We start from the raw sequence: 24,302 nt of genomic DNA, 5'->3' as shown, positions 1-24,302 counted from the left end.
CGTTTTTGCCATCAGGATGTCATCTGCCCTCTGCACTGTTGAGCTTTAAGGCTTGGATGCAGCCTGACTACTTAAACACACTGCCATGATTGGAAACACACCGAAGAAAACAAATGCATGCGCTTGCCTTTTGTTGCAAACTGTTTTATTTCAATGGAAAGCAGAAGTAGTGGAGTCATTTTTCCCCCCTCTGATGTTGATGTCAGAATTTCAAGCCTCACTGCCTGAATGACGAGAGCTGTGGTATTTCCATAGGACAGAGCTGTTGTCAGGTTTCAATGTGTTCCCATTAATGTGGAGGGAGAAAACTTTAGTCTCCTTCTCATCTTGGCCACATGTTCCCATGCGTTAGCATCAGTATCATGCATGTTCTTCCAGCTTCATTTTGTCCTTAGGAGATTATTTTGTTTTCAATCCTTTCCTCTCTGTTTTGCACAATGTAAAAATAACTGTGGGCAAGTTGTGATGATTAGCGCTTCTATCCAGATAAGGTCTGGATCCTGTGCTGGTGTAAGTCAACATAGATCTGTTGACTTTTAAAAGATGACTGAGTCTGATCTCCATTCTGGTTTTCGTCCATGTTGTAGAGGGGGGTTGTCTCCAGCCCCCATTGCGGGTAGCTGTGTCAATGATTGGGCCAGCAACTCCTCTTCCCTCCAGCCCTCAGCTGAGCTGCTTACAGAGCTGTTACCCAGTTTCATTGAAAATGGACTTTTATCAGTTTTAGTAGCAGCAAAATCCCTAATGTTAAGATCATTGAAACAACAGAAGAATATGCAAAAGATCTTATCCCTGGTCTCCTGCTCCCCCACCTCAACTTAAGGCAAAAGAAAGTCTATATATTGATATAACCATCCCAATTGTAGGAGTTGACTTGTACCACTGAAGTCTATCTGTGAACAGTTCTCTGCTTCCAGCTGTATATTTAGTGTGTTAAACCTTGTATGTGTCCAGAAGAAAAATATTTCAATCTGCAATTAATTCTAATGTTCTTTTGGGGACCATGAAGTTACTCAGTCGGTAATCCTTGCTGACAAATGCTGTCTTTCCCTACCAAGAGCTTCCAACTTGAGATAGATCCAGTTCTGCAAATTTTTCAGTAAAGCCCTAGTTTTCCCAGCATATGTCAGCCCTTTCTGGCTTAATAAAGTATTTGCTGGAGTAAAGCCTGTGGCTCTGAGAAGATGATGATGGTGACTTCTCCTCTGTGTATGACAAGGAAACACAGACAAATGTAAGTCAAGCTTAAAACCAGAGTTTTCTCCCTCTCTTAGGTAGCATACTGATTTTAAGTTGAATTTAGGACAACTTAGACAATTGTTTTACTTCTGGGTTTGGTCTGTGGAAGCTAAATTTTATATTTTCAAATGAATAAAGCAACAATGACTTTCCATTCTGCTCTTGGCACTGTATCAGCATTTATGTAGCAATGTGAAAGTTTTAAACTGTGAAAGAAATAATCGCCTGCTCTAATCAACATTTTAGGGGGAAGGCTTATTAAAGCACTGATACATTATCTTAAACTTTTGAGTACTGTTCCTTCCATTTACAAGAACTTGAACTTTCCATAGCTGCTTCGATAAACTTTTCAACAGGGTTCAAAAAAACTAACAAACGATCCCATTACACCATATGTTAAAAATCTATTCATCTTACACTAATGAGTTAGTGGACATGCATAAAATAAAAATATCTGTTCCTTTTACATTGTTTAAATCGCTACTGTCAGGTACTTCAGCTCCAAATGATAATGTGTGTTTAAAAAAACAAATACATTAATGTTTCATGTTATTTTAAAATGTCTGGGACTTTTTTCAAATGATTTATGTTGTGTTTGTGATCTGAGCCTGAAAGTGTTTGCTAAGAGGCCTCGGGAGAAGAAAACTTGCTTTAAAAGCAGAGTGTTTCCCATATTATTACCCCAAACCAGTGAAGTAAAGAAACTGGAACAGATTGCTGGTTTTATCTTTTAGCAAGTTTATTTAAAATACCATATTTTATAAAATGACAAATCAATTTAGTGATGAGATGTATAATATGGAATGCCTGAGTAATCTTTCTGTATTACACTTCATTTGCTTCCCCTTGTGGTTTTTGAGACATGCAACTGTAATATCTTGGAAAAATCAGTCATGTATTATTGTAAGTACTTCTTTCAAATGGTGGCTAGTCTTCTCATTTGATATGCATCCCTGACATTAAATTATAATGCAGGAAGAGCACTGACCTTTAAGAAACCCTTCATCGGTACTCACACTAAATGGAAAGGACTGTAGGTACAAAATCCCCTGTTAGGCTTAATCTGTAGGAGAGAGAACAAGAAGCTCCTATAGAGAGAGATCTCTGGTGAGAAAATAGACGTTGGGTAGTGTCTCCCCCATACAGCTTCTGCTTTACCCGTCTCGTGCTGTGAAGACATGCCGTCAGCATCCTCCTCCTGGTGCAGTAGCGATGTGTTGATGTATTCTGGTTGCCTTCAGTACTGTGATGCAAGTAGGTTTGGAGAGTGCTCGAGTAGCTGACATCGACTAACATCTAAATAAGATATCCAGAAAAAGCCGTCATTGATCAGACAGCCAGTTCCTGTGCTGAAACAGTAACACATGTGAAGTACAATTACCGAGAGGAGTCGGGGGGTTTATAGCTGCTGATGCAGCTCAGCTCTGGTGACTGCGGACTATCAAGCTTGTCCCAACAGACTCCCTACAGGGAATTTCTTGATTCAACACCTTGTGTATCATTTAGAGATGCTCCAAGAACAGGGATGATAGATCTCCAGAGAGCACTTCCCAGCAAGTAATCACATTTGTTTAATCTCAATTTTAAATTGGTGAGGCTCTGTCTGAAAACCACTTTTGCTGTCTGTGCTCATCTGTCCAAAATATATGCCAGATCTGTCAATCACAAAACTCCTAATTTTTTTAACATCCATTTATTCATGGTCAGTTTATTATTCTTATGCCAACACTATCACATAGTTTAAACAGCTTTTTGAAAACAAAACTGGGCATATTTGCCGTTTGTTGTGTTTGTAGGTGGCAGTCTGTCCCATTCAGTCCCATCTGTCTTTGTTTTTCAAGGCTAAGCATGGCAAGCTCTTCTGGTCCCATGGCTGAGGCTGGACCTCCACTGTCCTTCTCCTCTCTGGCTCCCACCGGTTATGGAATGAAAGTGGGAATAAATGTTTCAGCTAAAAGCCACCTTCAGAAGGCAACATGGAGCCAGGCTTCTCTCTGGAGCTTAATTATTTTAGTTTTATTATATTTCCTGGTGGCAATTTTAAAAAATGCATGTGAGAAGTGCAAGAATGCCATTGTGGATCAAAAGGACTCGCCTTTGAAATGAAATGGTTGCACTTTCGTCGTGTCCAGGCACTGGTGAAAATGCCATATGATGTTGTATTTCCATGTCCCTCGAGCAGTGCTTGCGCTGACATTAATTTGTAGGGAACAAAAGTAAAATCAGATGTCAGTTTATTACTTTAGCTCTTTGCGTTCTCAGCGTTACCTTGCGTTTGAATAACTCAGTAATTTTTAATTATTTTTGCAGTGCCTTCACATTTAACAAACCCCATTTATATTTTTAAAAGTAATAATTTTTTTGAAACTTGGCTGTTTTGTTGAGGAGGATGTACAAAAATAATTTCAAGGAACCTGTAAACATGTTCTTTCCAGAAAGTCTCTACAAACATTAGATTGATGATAATGTCACGTCCTTCTGAAGATGCACCTGGATTTGAAATGGGAGTAGCAAAGGAAAGTCACGTATGGCCCATGCAGTGGTTTTACTGAGCTGATATCTGTCACAGCAGTGGAAATGTTGCTTATGGATTAAGACTATTTTTTGAACTGCGTGGCTGAAAACCAGCCAATCTTAAAAGCACTGTCCTGAAAAACCAGCTGTGTAAATATTTCAGTACATTTTTCCCTCCTGATTTGTTATTCTTCCCTCACCCCCAACCCCCTTTGCGATAGCAGATTATTCACTTTTCCTTCAGAGAAGGATCTCTGCAGTTTGAAGTTTCCCAGCCTCAAACTTCGGGGGGGGGCGGGGGGACGGGACACCTTCGCTCTCCTTTGCAGCAACATGTTGAGCCCTCGCTGTCCCATCAGTCAGAATTAAAACTCAGTGATCCCTGGTATTTCCTTGCCAGATGTCACGTACAGTGACAAGGACATGGTGGGCGAGTCCAGCACCTGACTGCCCAAATCTCTGGCCGTATCATTACCATTTTCAGTAATGAACATGGGAATTTTACTGTACACCTTGCAGATGGAGTTGTCTGAACCTGAGGTTTTGCTTTAGTCTCTGATCTATTTTTCAATCTGCTGGAATAATTCACGGGATATCAGTGTGACTTTGTCTAAACCAAGATAAGCAGAAAGACTTTGCTTTTCTGTTTTCACAAGGGCTTTCAGTTCTGCATCTTGAAAAATCCAGTGGGTTTTTTTTAAACTTGTAATAAACGCTAGTCAGTAAATATTTATTTCACTTCAGTTACCTTCTTAATGGGCACAGAGAGAGAACTGTCCATCTAAAAGTGTGCTCCAGAAATGGAGCTGCTCTTACAGAACTAACTAAATAATCCAGCCAGTGTTGGTTTACTGCTGTGCCTGTATCCTGTGACTGATTCTCCTGAGAAATTGCTCAGAATTGCTGAGAATCTGAGACAAGTCTGGTCCCTAGCAGGTGATTTACTTATGTCCTTCCAAAGGATGAAGGGTGGGGGTTTTGCTGGGGTTTTTTATGTGTGTGTTTGTTGTTTGGGTTTTTGCTTGTTTGGTTGTTGTTTTTTAATATGGACCAGTCTGGACTGGCTGACCTTCCTATATTCATGTGTTATTTTTGGAGGAGGCAGTGCTGCCCTACAAGTCATTGAGCTTTCCCAACTCCTACTTAGTGGTGGGACTCGGCAGGATGTAGTGCCACAGCTTCCACCACTCTGCACCTCTGTCCCTCTGGCAGCCACTGGTGCTTGCCCATGTCTGCTTGCAAAATGCTGGGAGGGGCAATGGGGCTGTAACTGGTGAAGCTCTTCAGGTGGCAATTGGCAACCAGTGGTCAGCTGGCAAGTAGTCATCCTCCCTTGCTTGTGTGGGGACCTCCCTTCTTGTTATTATAAATGAGAGCTCAGATTTTTCCGTAATTGACACCTGATACATGACAATTTTTCTTTTTTTGAGTGTTGTAGTTTTCTATTGCAATATTGTATTCTAGTTTCTGTCCAGGGATGCCACCAGGGTTGTGTTAATGATGAACCCTGCGGATTACGTGGTTTGCTCTCAACTTCTATTAAACTGGGAATCACAAAGCCAGCAAGAGATGAACACTGATAGCCTTGGAACAGAATAGTTTGGTATAACTGTATCCTAAATGGATCAATCCATACCCAAGCAGCCTCTTCATATGCAATACCCTAAAGAATGTAAAGTCTCTCTGATACATAGGTGAGTTTTCTGAAATTAAACACAAACATTTATTTTTAGAAGATAGACAAAGCATTATATTCATATCTCCCTGCAAGCACCATCCACTTGATTTAGATGTCAAATCTTAAAAGCAGAATTTTTGGTGGGAAGCACCGATGCCAGGCTGGGCAAATGCCAGCTGCGTGCATCCGGCTCAGAGTATCTGTGAGCAAACTGGGCAGCTACTGCTCTGAAACCACCCAGGTGCAAGGGAGAAGTATGAGTCTCACATGAGTTGTAGATGTTCTCGTTCAACGTGTGCTTTTTTTAAACCTCAATCCATGTATGAACTTGAGACTGGGGATCTGTGGAGTCAGGAAAACCTGGAAATGTTACAGCCGATAACATGCTCCCTGTTGCACTGTTCTCCATCCTAACGCACTTCTCAGGCTGGAAACAAGCAATATTGAAAGTCATTGGTTTGCTACTGAAATACAACTTGGGACTTCTTATGTCTGTGTTGACTTAGAATAGAAAATACATGCATAAACAGTGTCCAGCTGAGGTTGCAGGGGACTCTTTAAATGGGCTGAAGGAAATTCCTCTGGCCAGAATTTAGCACAGCTATTCCCAGCCACATATGTGGGTTTTCCCATCTGCTGCTTGCAGGAGATGCGTCATCCCATGTAATGGTTGCACATTCACTATTTTACTCAAGGCAGCCACTAAAAACCTTTTTAAAAAGGAAATTTAAAAAAAATAAATCAAGTTACCATGGGGGGGAAATGGGACCAAGCCCTGTGGCGTGGCATCAGTTTGCTGAAGGCTAGAGATGAGCAGAGCTGGATTGGGGCAAATTGTATCCAGTGGGATCACTCAGAGGTGTGCCAGTGAAGGGTCTGGACCCCCTGTATTTTAAATTCTGCTTTTTCCTTCCCTCCCACTATCTTTTCATATCCATCACGAAGACAGAATGGAAATAAACCTCCAGACTTGTGTCCAAAGACAGGATTTGTGTGCTGTGTACACTGCTCTGGGGGAGACTCGGGATGTGTTTGTGCTTCATATTGCGAAGGAGTCGAGTAACCTGGCCTGTGCCGAGCTCCTCATGCCTGTGGGTTTGCAGGATCTGAGTTACCATGCATACGTCTACCTGCACAGCACAGATTGCTGTGGGTGATATGTCTGCCAGCCAAACAAAAAAGTATTATCTGGGGTGAAGCTGATATTCTCTCATCAGTTGTGGTCTGGGACACCACTTTTGCATTATTACACTTGCATCTTTATTTATTTTAGTGATTGTTAGGTGTCTTAGGAGTTTTTCCTCAACACGTGGAGCCTAAGGAGATGGTAGCCAAAAATATTCACATGTTGTTCAGGTTCTGCCTACAAGTAAGGACTGGATATTTTAACACTTGACAAAAAGCAAAAACCCCTCTGGTTTAGAGAGAGATGTCAAGCCTGTATTTAAATTGGCACTCTGTGTGCTGTGTCCCCCATTGAGGGACAATATTCCCTCTGATTTTTTTTTTAAGTAGTAATTTAATAAAGTAGAATTTAATTAAGCGGAAACTTTTTCAGAAAGGCACTGACTTGAATAATCACAAATGAAAAATAGGCTGTAACCACCATCATTCCCTAAGCATAATTTGCAAAAAATACTTACATCGACTAAGTAAATGTGATCTGAATCAGAAAATGATTCTGAAAGACTGTTTTAGCTTAGCTTTGACCAAATTAATGTCAGTCTGGTTAGTGGCTTGATAATAAACATGCTTCTGCTTTCTGAAGCCACTACTGTATAATCTGATTACAGCTGATGTGGCTGGCGGTGAGCCAGCCCCGGCTCTCGCAGCAGCCTCCTTCCCCACTGGAATGTTCCAATAAAAAACACAAAATTTGCTTTGAAAGCGATCGGCTGAGACTGGCGCGTTAGTCATGCAGCGTGGTGACAGCGCGGGATCGCAGCCCGACCGGCGGCTCGGCTCCCTCAAGGTGACTTCTCAGCTTTAATGTTTTTTTTTCTATCTGCAAGAGGAGACGGAGCTGGGGTGGCAGCGGCACGGGCACCTTTCTGGATACACGTCACTGAAGGATAGTTCGTGCCAAGTGTGCTCGAGTTGGAGGATAGACTTTCAGAGGTGGTGTCTCTCTTGGGGCTGGTGTTACCTAAGATCAGTGAACACAGCGGTTCCTTGCAAGGTTTTGTCAGATATCAATTAAAGTACTGCTTCTGCCACTTGCGTTCACTTCCTAATGAGCCACCCTGGTATGAATGTCCCACAATTTTCAGAATTGGATGCTTTGCTCCCAAACCTTGCTGTTAATGTAACTTTTTTCCCCTATAACAAGTTGTATTGCTTGATATAATTTATTTACATTTTGGCTGATGGCCCTTTTGATAGCAGGCTTTCCTACTCTTGCAGTAAGGGTGGTTGTATCACTGTCTGCTGCAGAGGGTGGAAATAATTTGATGGAGAAAACTGTAGTGATGAGGAGATGCAACTTGGTGCAGTGTTACTGGAATGGGAATTTTTCTTGTGAGAAGTGCTTATTGAAGTGTGGGGTGTTTGTTTTGTTTTGTTTTTTCTATTTTAAAAATAAAAACCTTGGAAATCTTTGTCTTTTACTCTTTCTATCTGCTTTTATGGGGGAGGTTCTGTGAAGTGTGTTGGATACCACAAGAGTGTTTTCCTGAGCAAGTCAAATGCAAAGGATCATCTCTTCCAGATAAGAATTACTTTATTTCTATAAGCAGCTGGATTGCTGTTAGTGCCTAAACATCTTCAAAGACTATAAAAATGGAGACTTGTTACTGTTATTTCAATGACTTTGTCCAAGATGTTTCTCCCTGGATGCTATATATATATACACACACTGGGTCTGTTTCTTATATTTCCAGAGTTGCTGGCATGAATGCTAATATAGGAAATCAGAAACAGCATCTTCTGAAGTATAAAAAAACTAGAAATACCTTCACCTGAAGGTAGGCAGTGATGAGTAAAGGAGTTGAAAAGAAAAAAAGTATTAGTGAAATCTTTCTATATTGCTAGTAAAATCAGCAAGCTATTTTGGTGCTTGTGTGACAGTGAGCTTTTCCTCCACTGATGACTTCTCCAGCACTCTTGGAAAAGCTCATGAGGTGCAGGATCAGGCAGTGAATTACTCCTGGGATATGTCCTGAGAGCCAAATTGAGACTTCAGAAACAGCAGCTTTGTGTGCTTTGGTGCTTTTTTAAAAATACTGTTTTGGATAATATGGCCACAGATGCTTATTGTTGGTCCAGGCTCTGAATTCTTTGAAGCTGGTTATCAAAGTCTTAACCGCAAAACAAGCAGCCCTTTGAAGGGTAGTGGTGATGGTCAAGGCTGGCTCTGCAGAAGCACTTGTTGGATTAGAGGTGGGAGGTGTTTGGCCATTTACCTCAAAGTCTGCTTAGATACCAGCAATGAATAAATGCTTGTTCCTGCTACAAGGAGTCGATGCCTGTGGTAGGCATTGCAGCAGGACACGTACACCGGCATGAGCAGCACAGGGTAGTTTTGTGCCAAGTGAGTTGGTGGGGAGGGTGCGTGGTAGAACAATGTGGACATCCAAATGTGCAACGCTGGGAGGGCTGTGTCCATCTGTACCCACAGCCTCTGCCCCAAGAGCAGGCAGTGAGTGAACTGTTTGGGGTGGAAATGGGCATCCCTCAGGTCTCTAAAGCTTTTGGATTAAAGCAAAGACACCTTTGGATGCCAAAAGAGTCTGTTGCTCTGTATCATTCATTCATCCTGCACTTTGTAAAAGTGGCACCTCCTTCAACCCATACACTCGTCCGTATGTGTGCATAGGGGAGTGAACTCTATCTCTCTTTTAATGTCAGCTAATAGAAAACAGAACCATGCTCTGTTTGCTTATAGTCATTACACTAAAATAGATTATATATTCCAGCTGAAAAGAATTAGACATAGATGATTGACGTACAAAATAGGAGAAGATTGGGATGAAAAAGAAAATTATATTGACTTTATAAAGAACTAACTATAAAATTGCATTTAATGTTGTTTGATGGATTACTATGAAAAGTACCTGAAATAATAATTTCACATAAACTGTGGATTGTTACTGGGTTTTTAATAACAGAGACAGAACAGGAAACTGAAAGAATTTCAGGAAAGATAAATTAACTTGGAAATGGCATATAATATATGGTACCTCATTTCCTAATGAGATTCATCTCTAAATTTTCCAAATGTTTTAAGTTCTCCAAAGTGCTGCGGGTTCTGAAATCTGTGGAGTGTGCTGGTATTGTGATAAGCTGAGACAAAGTAAGGAATCTTCCTGCAGCTTCAGAGTGGCATTTTAAGTTTAAATTTGTATATAGAATACAGCCTGCACCAAAGAGGTCTGGATTGTGGAGATACTATTTCTTTGCCAACATGAGGATATTTGCCACAAAATTAGAGGAAAGTATCTGTTTTGCCATTCTGTTCTCTCCTTCCAATGGGACACGAGAGGTAAAATCAACTTGTCCCGAGCTTTTCAGTTTACAAAACAATTTGTTCAGGTTTCTAATACAAAGTTGCTGAATAGAGGAGACACACAAGACCCTTGAAAAATATGGACTTTTCTGTAGTTTGCATTTATTTTGCAAGAGAACATCTAACATTTCAGTAAATTCTTTCAGTAGAAATGTTTGCTTAGCTAAGAAGAAAATGGGACATTAGAAAAGCTTTCCCACTTCATCGTCTTGCTTTTTTTTACACGTTTCTGCAGACGTTTCACAGATTTAAACTGAAACCTTTATTGGGACCATAAATCACTGAGTTTCATTGGGTTTCTTTTTTTCATTTGTTTTTATAAATACATATTATTGCCAAAGCAGACAAACAGCTTCAAGGTTAATAAAGGCAGAAGAGATGCAGGTTCTTCCAGAACCATGAATGTTTTCAGTTTATTTGTTGCTATTGAATTTGAACTTACTTTTCAATAAAACTGGAAAGGAAATGCTATTATTTTCCCACAAAATTGTGCCAGGAAATGAATTTGCTGTGATTCGGTTTCATCTTGGAAGTGGTGGCAGGAGCAGTTATTGGAAGTTCTCAATTATTACAGCCATGGTCATCCTGAATGTGGCTCCACGATGGTCAATTTGAGTCCCTGGGGGTTTCTTGGAGATTGGAAGTAGGACTCCAAGTCCAAAAATGTACTGTGGTCCTGCTCATCATCCGTCCCATCTGGTCTCACATCAGCCTGCGCTTTCCTGCTTGGTCTAAGGAGATGCTGGGGCTCATCTTTTGCTCGTGGGGTTTTGTGGCGTGGATGACTATAGGAAAAGACAGCAACTGGTATATCTACTTAGATGATAACTTTTTTTTTTCCACTAGGTGTGATGTGTAAAGCTATATGTATGCACGTGTGTGAACACCAATTCTGTGTGCAACAGATCTGAACTAGCCAAACTCATGAGAATTTTAGTATGCGGCGAGACTCTGCTCATCACCTAGGCAGCTTTGTGCCTCCATAGTAATTACTGTGTGCCTAATGGGTTGAAAACCCAGTTCAAAACAATTATATGGATATCTTAATCCTGAGGACTAAATTGTTATAACTCTGACTGGAATCAAGTATAAAACTTCTTTCAACAAAATATATGTGTCTGTGCGGTGTTTGTATAAGTAACTTTTTGTTAAATAAAAACACAGTGTTTTTTCTGGGTTTCTTTCATTTCCTTCCCAGCACACCAGGTCTCTGCAGCACTCCTGCCTGCCCCTCAGCTGGGCTGGATCAATACAAAGATGGTTAAGGAGGTATCAGACCTTTTTTTGATGAAACCAGCACTAAAGGTCACACTTGTAGTGAAAATGGAGACACAGCCTCCTGCTCTTTTCTAGAATACATGTGGCAGCTGCAAAGCTAGATGATTTCCAGATCAAACAGGGTGGGGGGTGTGGATGTCCTTGTTCAGGAGATACCAGCAATTCCCTAGCCTTCTCCCACACCTTCTTCTCCATCAGGGCATCTCCATGCACTTGCAAAAAGCAGAATTCTTAAATCTAGGCTGGAAGTGATGGAAACAGTTTAACTGGCTCCTAGTTCTGGCCTGTAGCCTCTCTTTTCTCCAAACTGCTCGGTTTCTCCTTGCTCACTAGTGTAATGAAGTTACAAGCAGAGTTTCTCTGCTGACTGACCGTGTATATGGAGAGGGATTTCTCTGCGTAGGTACCATGCAAAAACGAAGTGCTTGGCCCTGACCACCTTCCTGCTCCACCCCAGTGTGATTCAATGCTTATTTTTAAATATTTGGCTGCAATGATTTAAGAAATCATGGCAATTGAGTTAGTGTTATCTACCCAGCTTTCTTTTGCCTCTGACGCCAGGGAAGAGGAAACCTCCCTGCTGCAGTTAATCCCTAGGGTGACACCACCCTTTCTCTTTTGTTTAAAATCTTCCAGTTGGTAGATGAATGTGATGGCATCTGGAGCTCCTTGCTGGCTGGGCCGGCCCCCCGGGGGAGGCACAGCAGATGTCGGGACCTGCCACAGTAACTGCATCAGAAGTCATGGCCAAGTGAGGCTACTGGAAAAGCTCTTCCCCACAACAGGAGTCACAAGGCACCAGCAGTTTCCTGCGTAAATAATCCACTCTCACTTGGTCCTAATGAGAATTTGGTTTTGCATGTCTTCAAAGTAGAGGAGGAAGGGCTGCTCCCCACCCTATTTGCATGGGTCTTGTGAAACAAGGAGCTGTAAGGCTTTTGGGGCAAAGAGTGTCTCTTTCTTCTGGCTTCCTACAGCACCAGGTGCCCCTACGCTCAGAGCTGTGGCTGTTGATGTTAGGATGCACCTACCAAAAAAAAAAAAAAATCCATCCCTGTGCACCTGGAGCTGAGAGTTTTTTGTAGTCTCGTGCCCCTTTCTCACATTGAGAGTGGCCATGGACATCCCTTTTGCTGATGACTGTTGCCATGTGTTAGGTGCACATCAGTGGAAAGGAGTGTTCAGCTGTGCTGGTGGTATTGACTGGAGAATTTCCACCAGTACAATTTTAATTTTTTTAAGCCAGCTGTTGCTGTGGGGGCTTTGTGTGCGTGTCTGCATGTTTTGGAACTGCAGTGGATTTGGGGTTCTGTTTTTTAGCAGGCTCATAAAATTCTACCGGGGTCTTTAACACGGTGTGTACTTCTAACACTGCTGCTCTGCAGCTGTATGGTTATTGAAAAGTTTTATTATTTCAATAATATTTTGAAAGGGATGTTTCCCTCCCAGCTTGAGGGAAGAAAGTTGAATTCCCCTTTCTGTTGTCTTATGGCCACGGGACTAAAACTGATGAGCTCCCATGCCCAGTGGTATGGAAGGGGACAAGACATGACTCTCCCAGCAGATAACCTTCACAAAGACCAGTTTGTGAATATATTTTGCTCAATGTTTCTTGTGAATATAAAAGCTTTCTTCCAAGAAATCTCAAGAGATTTCTGCTGCCTGGTTCTGTGATGATACATGCTCTAGCAAGTAGCAGCAGGTAGTGTATTTGTACTAAAAAATCTTTTTAAGAGTAGTTTTCCCCAGAAATCCCTTAGTTCATGGACTTATAAATTAGAGATTAATTCATTAAAAATGCACTGAAGCTTAGTCCTCCATATTTATTGATGATGGGGGGTATGCACAAAATACTCTTATTTTCATTGTCAGCCTCTGATGCTGTCAGCCTTGGTGTGCCCATCCTACATGATATGTGCCTGGCACCATGTCCCAAGCAGGGCTTTCCAGCCTCCCTGCTCCCGGCCTCAGCAGCCTTAGAGCACTTAGATGCTGTTGCTTGGGATTTTGAGTCATCATGATGTTGGTTGGGTTCTGCCTGTGTTGTGCAAGGAAGGTTTTACTTTGAAGTTGCTCCTGGCATATGTTCTGTTGAGCAAACGTGTAGCAGGACCTTGTTTTGTTACTGTCCTTCTGTGTTGGATTAGTTAATTCCTGGCTTGGTGTGTCAGAGAGTGGTGGTTGACAATTGACATTAAGACCAGGTTTTTCTGTGTGCAGTGTTCCCAGATGAGAATGGGCATTGATGTGAAAGCAAGGTCAGTTTTCAGTGTTTTATGTTATTTTTGTCCTTTTTTCTGAAAGGAGGAATTTCCGCATGTATAAGAAGAGTTTGCAGTCTGGAGGTTAGGTTGAAGAGTTATTTTGATCCCATGCTAAAGCTGCCTGTTCTTCTTAAATGTGTTTGCAAAGGCAATACAACCTACTAGTTTAATATTTACTTATTGGTAAGGACTAATGGAGGCTGAGCCAGCGGCTACAGCAAAGCAACTTCAGAGACACCAAGCCTGCAGCCCAGACCTGCACTCTTCAGGTCTGTCCTCAGGGTTTGCAATACCCTTTGGTGGTTCTTGAAGGGTACTGAAAGAAACCAGAAGTTAAATGCGTTTATTGAATTTTGTATTCTTTTGTGGCTGGAAATGAATTAATTAGCTCAGAACAATAATAAAGAGGTGACTCCACCACACTGGTCTCCAGCAAGGCAAGCAGGGTGGGCTGGGCTGGGCTGGTGAATTTTGCTGGGGGGGATAGCTGTACTGCTGGCCAGGACAGGAAAGCAAGGACAGGGTGTGTGTCCAAAGGATGGAGGGATCCAGAGCATTTGATTTTCAGCATTTAAGAGTAAGTTAACTTAAGAATAAAACCTCAGGAACAGCAGAGGGGTACTGTTTACAAAATCCTGCTGAGTGGAAAGTCTCCAGTGGGGGTGTCAGTGGTGGTGTGGCCCTCTGAGCCACCTCGTTGCCCAGTTTGGAGCCAGTTGGTGCTTCAGCTCCTGCCCAAGGAGGGGAGTGCTCCCTTTCGCAAGACAGTTGTATGGTGAGCATATGTATGCATTAATATTTCTTACTATTGTTAATACGAGCATTTTTATTACTATTTAATATTAAGCATTTATCATTTGCACTGCTCTCATACCTCCAAGCTTCAGCCAAGAGCAGGACCCTGTTTTTTACTCAGCTCAACAGAAGGAGCTGCCTGCGCTGCAGAGGAACCTGGCCACTCTGCAAGTCATGGCTGCCATCTGCTCACATTGCTAGTGGCTGGATTTGCATTGAGCCTTTCCCAAACTACACCAAGATAAACTTATAGCATAGGAAATGCTGCACACTAGCATCAAAGTTTGCAGTTGCACAATTACAGAGAGCAGCTCACAGGCTAAATTGTCTGAGATGGCTCCAGAAAATTTTCCTTATCATTTAGTCACAGATTACAGCTTCATTTTCTGAAATAGATTCCAAGATGGATGTTTAAAGAAAGGGGTGAATTTAAAAGCGTATGTGTTACTTACTCCCAAGTACCAGAAGAAAGGGGGGTAAGGTATGAACCCAAGTTTCAATTAATTCCAGATAAATTATTTTTTTTTTTTTAATATGCACCTCGTGCAGAATGGATGTTTGTCACCATCTATCAGGTGAATAGCTGGGAAAGCACAGGGCAAGGTGAGGCTGAAGGCCTGCTTAGGCTGACTTTTAGATCTTCCTTGGCTTGACTTCTTCCCTCGCCCCACTATACCCAGAAACACATGCAAAAATAAGATGCCCAAGGTGTGGACCTGATGACAGAATGCGGGTCCTTTTGTTTGGTGCTAAGCACGGGGTTCTGTAAGTGAGCCAAAGGATTAATGAAATAAGTTCCTATAGACACAATGAAAAATGATTTGATTGCCAAGAAACTGTCATCCTAATGAACTCAGATAGTCTGTTTGTTGGAGACACCAGAAAATGGAAATGGGCTTGCATAGCTTTATTATATTCAAAAATAGACTTTAACTAGAACATTCTGTATTCTTTCCTGTTTGAGTAAAAACAGGGGCTGATAGAAGTTGAAAGCAGCAGATAAGCTGATGTGGAGACACATATGGCTTGAAGCTAGTGTTTAAAAAGCAAAGAAACTGTAATCAGTTGAAGGTAAAAAGAAAAATGTTCATAGTAATGAGTCCTGTTCTCAAGGCATCACTTCACATTGGTATGAAGACAAGCTTCGATTAACTCCAGATAAATTCTTTTTTTTAACGTGCACCTCGTGCAAAATGGATGTTTGTCACCGTCTATCTTTGTTACTAGGAAGGAAAAAATGTGGAAGCATGTTGCTGCTCAAGAGCTTGCGGCCTTAATGCTAGAAATCAATTCAATGTGGTCATCTTATGAAAATGCTCTAAACAGCCCATGTGCTGCTCTGACTTTTAGTTGAAAAGGATACATTTCCTTCATCATCAATACTGTAAAATGGGATACAGAAAATTCAGTTTTCTTTCTGAAGACTGCTTTTTCTAGGGGTACTCAGTAGAAGTAGGAAATGTTTGGGTAAAGTAACTTGGTTTTGCTGGAGGAGGAAAGACCCATGGCAGTGAGAAAAAGGACCTGTCCCATCTGACACAATGCCTGGCCAAGCACGAGGACCCAGCTGGATCTCTGCTGATAGGATGTTGAACTGAGGTCGCTTGTGCCTTGTATCTCTCTGGGACACCTGGAATATTGCTGATGTTTGCTGGGATCTTTCACATCCACGTAGTGAAGTCACTAAAGCAGGATGTCTGTATAAAAATATTCTCTGCCTTGTACGTGTTCTATTTTGAAAGAAAAGAGAGAAAACAGTTTTTACAAAATTCAGAACGTTTTCAACTTTAATATTGTTTTGAATTGGAAAATGTAAATGATAGTGTTGAATTCTTGGTTATTTACTTTTCAAGTAAAAAATATTCACTGGAAAACACCCCCACTTTAAATCTAGTATCTGGGCCTTGATGCTTTGGACAAGGTGATGGTTGTCTGGTCTCAGTTTCCTATGGCAGAAGTGCAACCTAAAACAACATAGATGTTCTGAATGTCAGAAGCAGCATCATGACGCTGGCAAATCATCAGAATGATATGGTGTTATTTCACGTAGACAGGAATGAAATATAAAAAGACTAGATTTTTTTTTCATAAATTATTGTCCCTAGTTTTTAGCAATAAGATTAGAGTATAAAAAGCAAAGGTAGTTGCAGAAAATTTAATCCAAAGGAGTAATTTGCTTGCTTTCAAAATTTTTTTTTTTTGTACCCAGGATGAGTGTTGCCTTTTGAACTGGAAACCAGAAAACTTGACATTATTCCTGGCCATAACTGCTATTATTGGGTAAACATCTTAAATGTTGAAGAATTATGTTCCCTGTCTGCAAAATATGAATAACAATTTCATATAAATGCTCTTTGATCTCTTCCCATGAAAAGCTCTATGGAAATTGCAACAATTCAATATTAAATGCTAGATTTAACCTCTGTGAGAATGGGGACTGTTAGGTTATTTACAGATATTTCTTGTTTAAGTAAAATATTCATTTGGCACAGTTAATGCTTTTTATTGTAGTCAAATACAAGTAGCTAACAATAAGTCCTATAGTAGCAGTGATTAAACAACAATTTAATATCTGCATTTACAGTATGTTCAGAGGCAGATTAAAAATGCCACGATGCAATGAGAAATGCAGTAATATGGGCTGTGTGAATTATCTGAGGTAACTCTGAGTCAAGAATCATGGCTGTGACTGTCTATCACTGGAAGAGATAGCTGTCACAACATCTGAAATGTTACTTCTCCAAGTCAAACAGGGAACTGAATAGTTATTGCTGGTTTAACAGGCATAAAATATAAGTCAGGAAGGATTCTGCAGTTCAGGCTTTGACACCTAATTTTGTCTCATTTGAATGTGTGCAATGGCTTCTCGATTCCTCTCCATCATTCTTCTCCTTAGGAACTGCAAGATGAAGTTAATGGCTTTCATCATAACAGCAATGAAAACACCATTTACCTATTTAAAATGCTCAGCAGGCAAATGCTCAAGAATGATGCCTTGTGCTCCAGGCTATTCATCCAGTTTGATGAAATCTCAGTTTTTCCTTATGGCTGTGTGTACGCAGATGTGCCATGAAGCTTTGAGCTCTCTATCCATTTTTGAGCATGATTAATCTGTGTCCACACCAGACAGCTTGTTGTGCATTAAGCCCTGCCAGCCAACAGATAATTTTTCTAGCATTTAAACCAATTTACGATCTAGCTGACGTGCTCATTGTTTCACTAAACCTGGCCAGTCAGCGCTGTCTCTGCCACAGAGCAGGAAATTAATCTTTGCAGATATTTGACTCCATCAGCTTTCCTACCTGCTGCATGCAATTGTGGAGGAATTTGACAAACTTTCTGTAAAAGTTCTGTCCTCAAATTGTGTTCATAATAGCTACCAGCAATCCTTTCTTCCCTTTCCTGCACCATGTCCTGCAGGGCATCATCTCTTTTCCCACCCAGCTGGGTGGAACCAGAACACCCAAAGCCCAGGGGAGAGGGCTTGGCTCTGTCATTTGTACAACCTTGGAGGGAGTATCTGAGGCTGCTGTTACTCATCTCATGAGTAGAGAGTGAATACATGACTGGGGTGATCTGAAGACTCATCTTAAATCTTGTACTGTTGTCTTTAATAGCTTAGGGCTATTAAAGACTTGGAGGGTACCATCTTAGCTCCTTGGTTATGTCCCTAATTTAAGATACAGGCACGGATGCAGTTATGCTGAAACTTTAGCAGGGTCAAGAGAGAAATCGCAAAGAAGGCCTTAGCCAAAATGTGTACTTTCACCTCCATGTTCGTACAGAAGCTTTACAAAAAGACAAATCCAAAGCTCATTTGTTGATTGTGCTGTGCCACTGCAATTGCGCTCTTAAGATATGAAAAATGCACGTAGGAACTGGAAGGGAAGTTCAGTACAAATTTCCCTTAACAAAGAGTGCGGTAAGACTGGCACAACACCAGGTCTGTGCCCAAGTCTCGTTTAGGTAAAATCCCCCATTTGCACAATGAAGGTGAAACCGAGCTTTCCTTGCAGCCCAAAGGGGTCGGGAGGTGCTGCTCTGCCAAAGCCTTGTAGGGACTCTCTCATTTAGATGTTCCCAGTACCTACCAGTGTCCTCGCACTGGAAGGAGCTCACCTTGAATCTCTGGTACGTGATCTGAGCTAGTGTTAATTTTATGATGACTCTTTGCTTAAAAAGAAAGCTTGTAATTCCAAGTTATTTGGCTTATAATTTTCATGACTAGAAAAAGGCAGTTTGATTTGTTCTTTTGAATTGTCAAGGGTTGTAGAGACAGAACTATCATGTGGTGAGATTCAGAGAAGATAATGGGATGCATCAAAAAGATGCAAGGAGATAAATTTCAAGCAATCTGAAATTAATTCGGAGATCCCAAGGAGATCCCACAACGTGACCAGTGTTTTGCTGAAATGCCAGCATCTTTTTTCTTTCCAATTTTGTTTTTTCTCTGAGCCATATCTACTGCCTTTGAAGTAGCTAGAACTGAGGCCAAAATTTGTGAATGCTGGGAAAACAGCAGTTCTGAGCAAGGAAAAACCTTTGTAGTCTGTTCACAGACAGAGAAACAGAGTAGGCAAACATTTTTTTTTTATTAATATTTTATTTCCAAGCCTCTGGCTTTTGGCCCTCAGCTTCAGCCTGGTTACATTAAAATGCATGGTGCAATCTTAAAGGTCAGTCAGCCACTGAGAAAAGAGCTTCCTGGTCAAGGAGACCTGATGGGGAGAGCATTTCCCTTCACGTTCCTGTATTGCCAAATGGTTTATGTTGAGGATAACAAGTCATGGACTGAAACTTGACTGGCTTCGAGATACAATATATTGCCTCTTCTGAGCAGTTGCATTAGTAAGTTAGGACTGTTGTTAATGTCAGGAAATCTAGCCTTCATTAAAACATATGCAACACTTCCATTAATTGACTTGGAGTTCAAAAATTAGGGATTGTGAATATTAAGGCTAAGCAATAAAATGTGTGTCTGTTGTGATTGCCATTTGCATGTTGTATCTCGTTCATGTTGGAGTTTTCAACCTCATGTCCACAACTGCTAAACTGGAAATACCTTTGGATATGATGTTTAGAATTCCTGTTACCATCTGATTTACAGTCCATGGCATTGTAAGAGACAGAGAGTATTTTTTAGACGTGTTGAAAAATAAAGGTAAAACCAATACTAAATCTCATACTTAAGATGGTCATTCAGCAGAGCAACAGAAGTTGGTATCTTGTAGCACAGATCCTGCCATGATAGTGCTGCTGTTGAAAGTGGAAGTTGAAATTAATGCCACTTATTTAAGGGATTTAGAGACCTTTACATTTTCTTGTGATACTGTGTTCCTTTCAATTAATTTCAAAAGAAAAGACTAAAAAAATAGAAATATAAAGCAGTCTGGATGTCATCTGGAATTTATTTGACCTCTTACATTGGCTCTAAAAGAAATTATAAACAAATAAACAAATAAAACTTCTAAGATAAAAAAAGACACTTCATTTAATAACTAGATTAAAAAACAATTTGAAACTTAGTGGGGGAGGTTGTGTGTGGCACAAGAAAGGAAGGAGCACATTTCATTTTAATGGTGAGTGGAGATGCTGTCAGTTCATTTGGTATGAGCCCCTTGTCAGGGACATGTAGAAATTCCTGTTGTGCTGAGCACCCCATGACTGCAGAGACCTGTGTTCCCTCAAACAGTTATTTTCTTTTGGAGGAAGTGAAATTTTAAGGCTAGTATTTGGAAAGGGCATTTTTCTTCACTAGGCAGCCCCAATACTCCCCAGTTACTTTTAAATCTGTGTGATGATCACCAGTCTGTTTTTTCCAAAATTAGTAACTAGCTTTCTTCACCTTAAAAAGCTAACTTTTAGGCCTAAATGCACAATTTGGGGCACAGAGGGGTCCCTGCTTCTTTTAGCAGGACATTGTCCCAGCTCTTTCCCCATCTCCCCCACTACCACTCTTCCCTCCCATGAGGCAATGCTGTAGATCTCTTGGATAAAACGTATCGCTAGACATAAAACAAGAAAAATATTTGTTTATTCTGTTGTAGACAGCTGCTTAGGATGTTGTGGAAGTCTAAGTCTTATAGTAGTTTTGCAGATGTTGTTTGTATGTGGCTTTTTCTTGGAAACCATTCTTGTTTGGAGGCATGAAGGGTTTCTGTGCCTCCCTCACTAAAGAATTGGGCTCTTTTCCTTCAACATCTTTGTCCAAGGAGTTTGAAGGAGGAGTGACAGAGGAGTGTTGCCAATGCTTGGTCAAAATGAAGACCCACTGGGCCTTGAGTTACCAAGAAGTTTTTTCTGGTCATGAGCTGGGACACTCAGTGTGTCCGAAGTACAACTGGGCTGAAAAAAAAACTCCCTCCTTTCTAGAAAAATGTAGAGCAAACTTCAGGTGACCTGTATGGAAGTGGTGGACCATGTCTAGAAACGGGTCTTTGTTTTTATGCAGGAAAGCTGTTTTGGATGGTTTGTGCTTTCAATGTGGTTAAAAAGAGCTAGTTTGATGGGATTAATCTGCAAATCTCCAACTCATGGTGAGAAAAGGGGATCCCCGGGATGATGACTATAGGGCAAAGCAGATTTCTTTATGGAGATGGGGATATACATGCACTCACATTTGAATACTTAAGTATTTCTATTAAGATAATTCAGCCAACAAAACATATAGCCAAGAGTGGTAGAAATTGAGGAATGTGGACTCTTTCTTGGCAGCTCAAATCTGACTTGGAAGCATTTCAGGGGAGGATTAAATCTCACTGCTCGGCAGGTCAGGGTTGGGGTAATCAGAAGAGGCAGAGGTTGAGAATGGCTGAACCGGGGATTAGTGCAGCACAGCGGAGAGTCTGGGGCTGCTGTAAATGAGGATGCAAATGAAAATATGTCAAGCGTCTTTCATCCTAGGCACTTCCAAATGGGCTATGGTATTTTCAAGAGCTTTGAGCCTGTGGAGTGGGGAGAGACAGCAAAGCTGCTATCTGTGCTCAGCACGGGTTTCTGTCTGGGGTTAGGGGGAAAGGCAAGAGCTCTCCAGGCTTGTTTGATCCTGTTTTGTTTCCTCTGGTGGGGACTCAAATACCTGAAGTCTCATGATGAAAAACTGACTTTTTTGCCCTGATGTTGTTTGTTTTGTGAAATTATCCACTTTGTCATTAGTCTGCCTGGTTTTGTTCAGTATGTGTATTGTATACAAATTAGTATAGTTAAAACAATGTCAAATAGGCTTACATTTGAGAAAAGTTAATATTTCTCTTGGCGATTCCAATATCCTTTGTTCCTTATGTGCTGAATTAATTTCTTTTGCCAGCTCTTGCTCCATGCACATGGTGATAGTGGCTGAGTGACTTGCTGAAAGGGCTCTGCTTTTTCACTGAACAAGGTGGCAATTCCTCTGTTTTTGCAAAGTGCATATCTGAGATGTAACCACTTCTGCACAGCTTCCACAACACAACAGACCAAAACCAAAAAGTAAAACCAAAAAGTATGAAGCTACCACAAGCAAAACAAAGCTATCTTTGGCCTTGTGTTTGGGTTTCTCCACTTTGTTGGATGGACTGTGCCAGGAGGCTCAGTGGTGGGATGTGGGATAGATCCAGAGTGGTGGCTTAGTGTTCGTGTCCTCCTTGCCATGCTGCCTTACATGCCAATAAGAGGGTTTAAACCTAAATGCAGAGTGCAATCACCCAGGCTCCAAGTGCAAACTGCAATTTTTGGATGCATAGCTACAAATTTGGATTTTCACCCACTGTCAACAAGAGCTAAAACCAGAGATGGTGCTGGTCTGTGCTTTGCTCATTGTGGGTGTTAATTGTCCTCTTTAGCTGCTGGGCAGGAGCTGCTGCCAACAGTGCAGCAGCACTTCAAGAATGAAGTGTTTTCTCCGCCATTTCTCAGGTTGTCACATTCATTAAAACAGATTCAGGCTTGTTTATTGGGTGTAAATGAACACCTTGGGTTTTGTGCAGGTAGGTTCAGTGGTGGTATGTACTGCAGGTCATCCTGGCCCTATGAAAGGTGCAATTTCCCCAGCACAGTTGGTGCAGCCATGTGGCAACATCAAAGCAATGCTGGTTTTGCAGTTGCTCAAAATTGAGAGTTTGGTGAAGCCAGAAATGCTTATAATTTACATAGTGTTGTCCAGGAGAGCAAACCTCCTACAGTGTCCCCATGAGCTGCTTCTTTCTCTTCCTGGGCTCTGTCGCTACTTCCTATAACCAGTGGAAGAATGAGCAAATGCTTTAGACTTTGAGGTTTTCAGTGGCTTAAACGAACGCACTGACATGTCCTGAGCCACATCTGTGGTGGAGTCCATTGGGCAGGACCAGGGAGGTGGTGATGCAGGAGCAGTTCTAGAGGGGAGGGACTGCTCAACATACATGCACGAAGGTTTTGGGCTGAACCCATCTGTTATTCTTGTGTTTATTTCTTATTCTATCAGTTTAAGTTGTGTTTCTGGCAACTGTTTGTTTGCCTTGGGCAGTTATAGTTATATTAGTATAAATATTTTCTAGTGATTGTCAAGTGTCCAGTTTAGTTTCTTGCAATTTCCTGCTGTAGTTAAGAAAAAAAAAATAAAAAGGCAGAAAATCACCCTTCCCATAAGCATCAAACTGCACTTTTTCAGGCTAAACTCGTATACCTGAAATTTCAAAAGTGCTTTTTCATGATTTGAGAACTGAAGAGGTGGCATCCACATGATTGGAGTGGTTTCCCCTACATGGTTATAAAATGATACAATAAAACCTCAGTGAGTCACTGCTGCCAGAGTTAAGTGACCATAGGAAATTTATGGTCGTACACTAGTTCTTGTTTATCCTCCTTTTTATCCCATCCGTTTCCTATTTGAACGCATTTTTGTTGCTGTGTATGTATATTGAATAGCAGTGACTTTGGAACAGGAGTCTTGTATGCGTGCACTTATCAAAACATATAAAAGTGTCCTGGTTGCTCTAACAGTAATAGCACAATAAAAGCTCAGAGTTGAACAGCAGTGCTGAATATCTGTAATCTGAGCTCTCTTTTTTATTATTTTTCTGGTAAATGTACTCTTTCCTAAATGCTTTCTCCAGTTTCCCGTTCAGATCCTGGGCAAGTGGGCACAGGCATTGTGAGAGCCAGCTCATGTGCTGGGCTGGCCCTGGGATGTCCTACTTTTGCAAAATTAATTTTTCTTGCAGGAGTATGAGCGAGGGCTGGATCTTATTTATTTTACCAAAGTCATTTTTTCAATATGAGAACAATTAATAAATGATTATGGAAAAGAAATTCAGCATTTGTTCCCCAACCCCTATAAATAAGGTAATTGCCTTCTCCAGAGGGAACGGAGTTGGCAGAAGTTTCACAGGGAACTGCTGAACTGCGGTATTTGTTTGACATGTTTTAAATGGTTTACTGAGCAAAATCAGACACAAAAGGAAAGGGTCTTGTCAATCAGCCTGCTTGCATTGGGCTGTTGATGTCCTTCTGTCAGTCAGAACAATAGCAGCTTTCCTAGGTGGCTGAGGAGTTGGAGAGAGGGGGGGGAGCAGCTGTGATAATTTGGGGTTTTTTAGACTTTCTGATTTTATACGAGTGACACATAGTTTCTTGGAGGATCTGATTTATTATTATATGGATTCAGTCGGAGTGTTTGCAAAATTTACTCTACTTTATGGTATTGCAGCAAATGTAAACAGTGCCAGAAGAAAATGAAGGTGGAAAATGACCTTTGTCAGCAGCAGGAGGGGTTGAGAGTGCTGTGGAAAGGAAAGAAGAAACCAAATTGTGACCAATAGTAAGATTTTTTTTTTTTTCCCAAGAGGGAGAGTATGGGTCACTTTTGCAGCTAGTAGAGGTGAAATGATGCTGAGGGTTAGGGGAGGTTCATGCCACTTGGGATGGTGCCTGGCGTTGGACCGGCCATGGGGAAGGTGCCGGGGGTGGGTTTGCCTGCCGGGGTGTGGGGGGCCCATTGGGGCTGACCCCTGTAGCAGCCAGCTCCTTCACTCAGCTGGAACTTGTTTTAGCTCCAAACACAAGCAAAAAGATAAGA

At 41.3% G+C, this 24,302-nt stretch overlaps 1 protein-coding gene across 6 annotated transcripts in view; it reads left to right on the top strand.

Annotated features, from left to right (window-relative positions):
• Window positions 1-24,302, top strand: part of COL23A1 (collagen type XXIII alpha 1 chain) — a 192,153-nt gene that overhangs the window by 96,588 nt on the left and 71,263 nt on the right. The gene's annotated exons all lie outside the window — the stretch shown is intronic.

Source organism: Tyto alba, unplaced genomic scaffold (genome assembly GCF_018691265.1).
Source record: "Tyto alba isolate M040663 unplaced genomic scaffold, T.alba_DEE_v4.0 Super-Scaffold_17, whole genome shotgun sequence".
In the NCBI taxonomy this organism is placed as follows: Eukaryota; Metazoa; Chordata; class Aves; order Strigiformes; family Tytonidae; genus Tyto; species Tyto alba.
The sequence above is the reverse complement of the archived record's forward strand: the minus strand, read 5'-3'. Positions and strand labels throughout refer to the sequence as shown.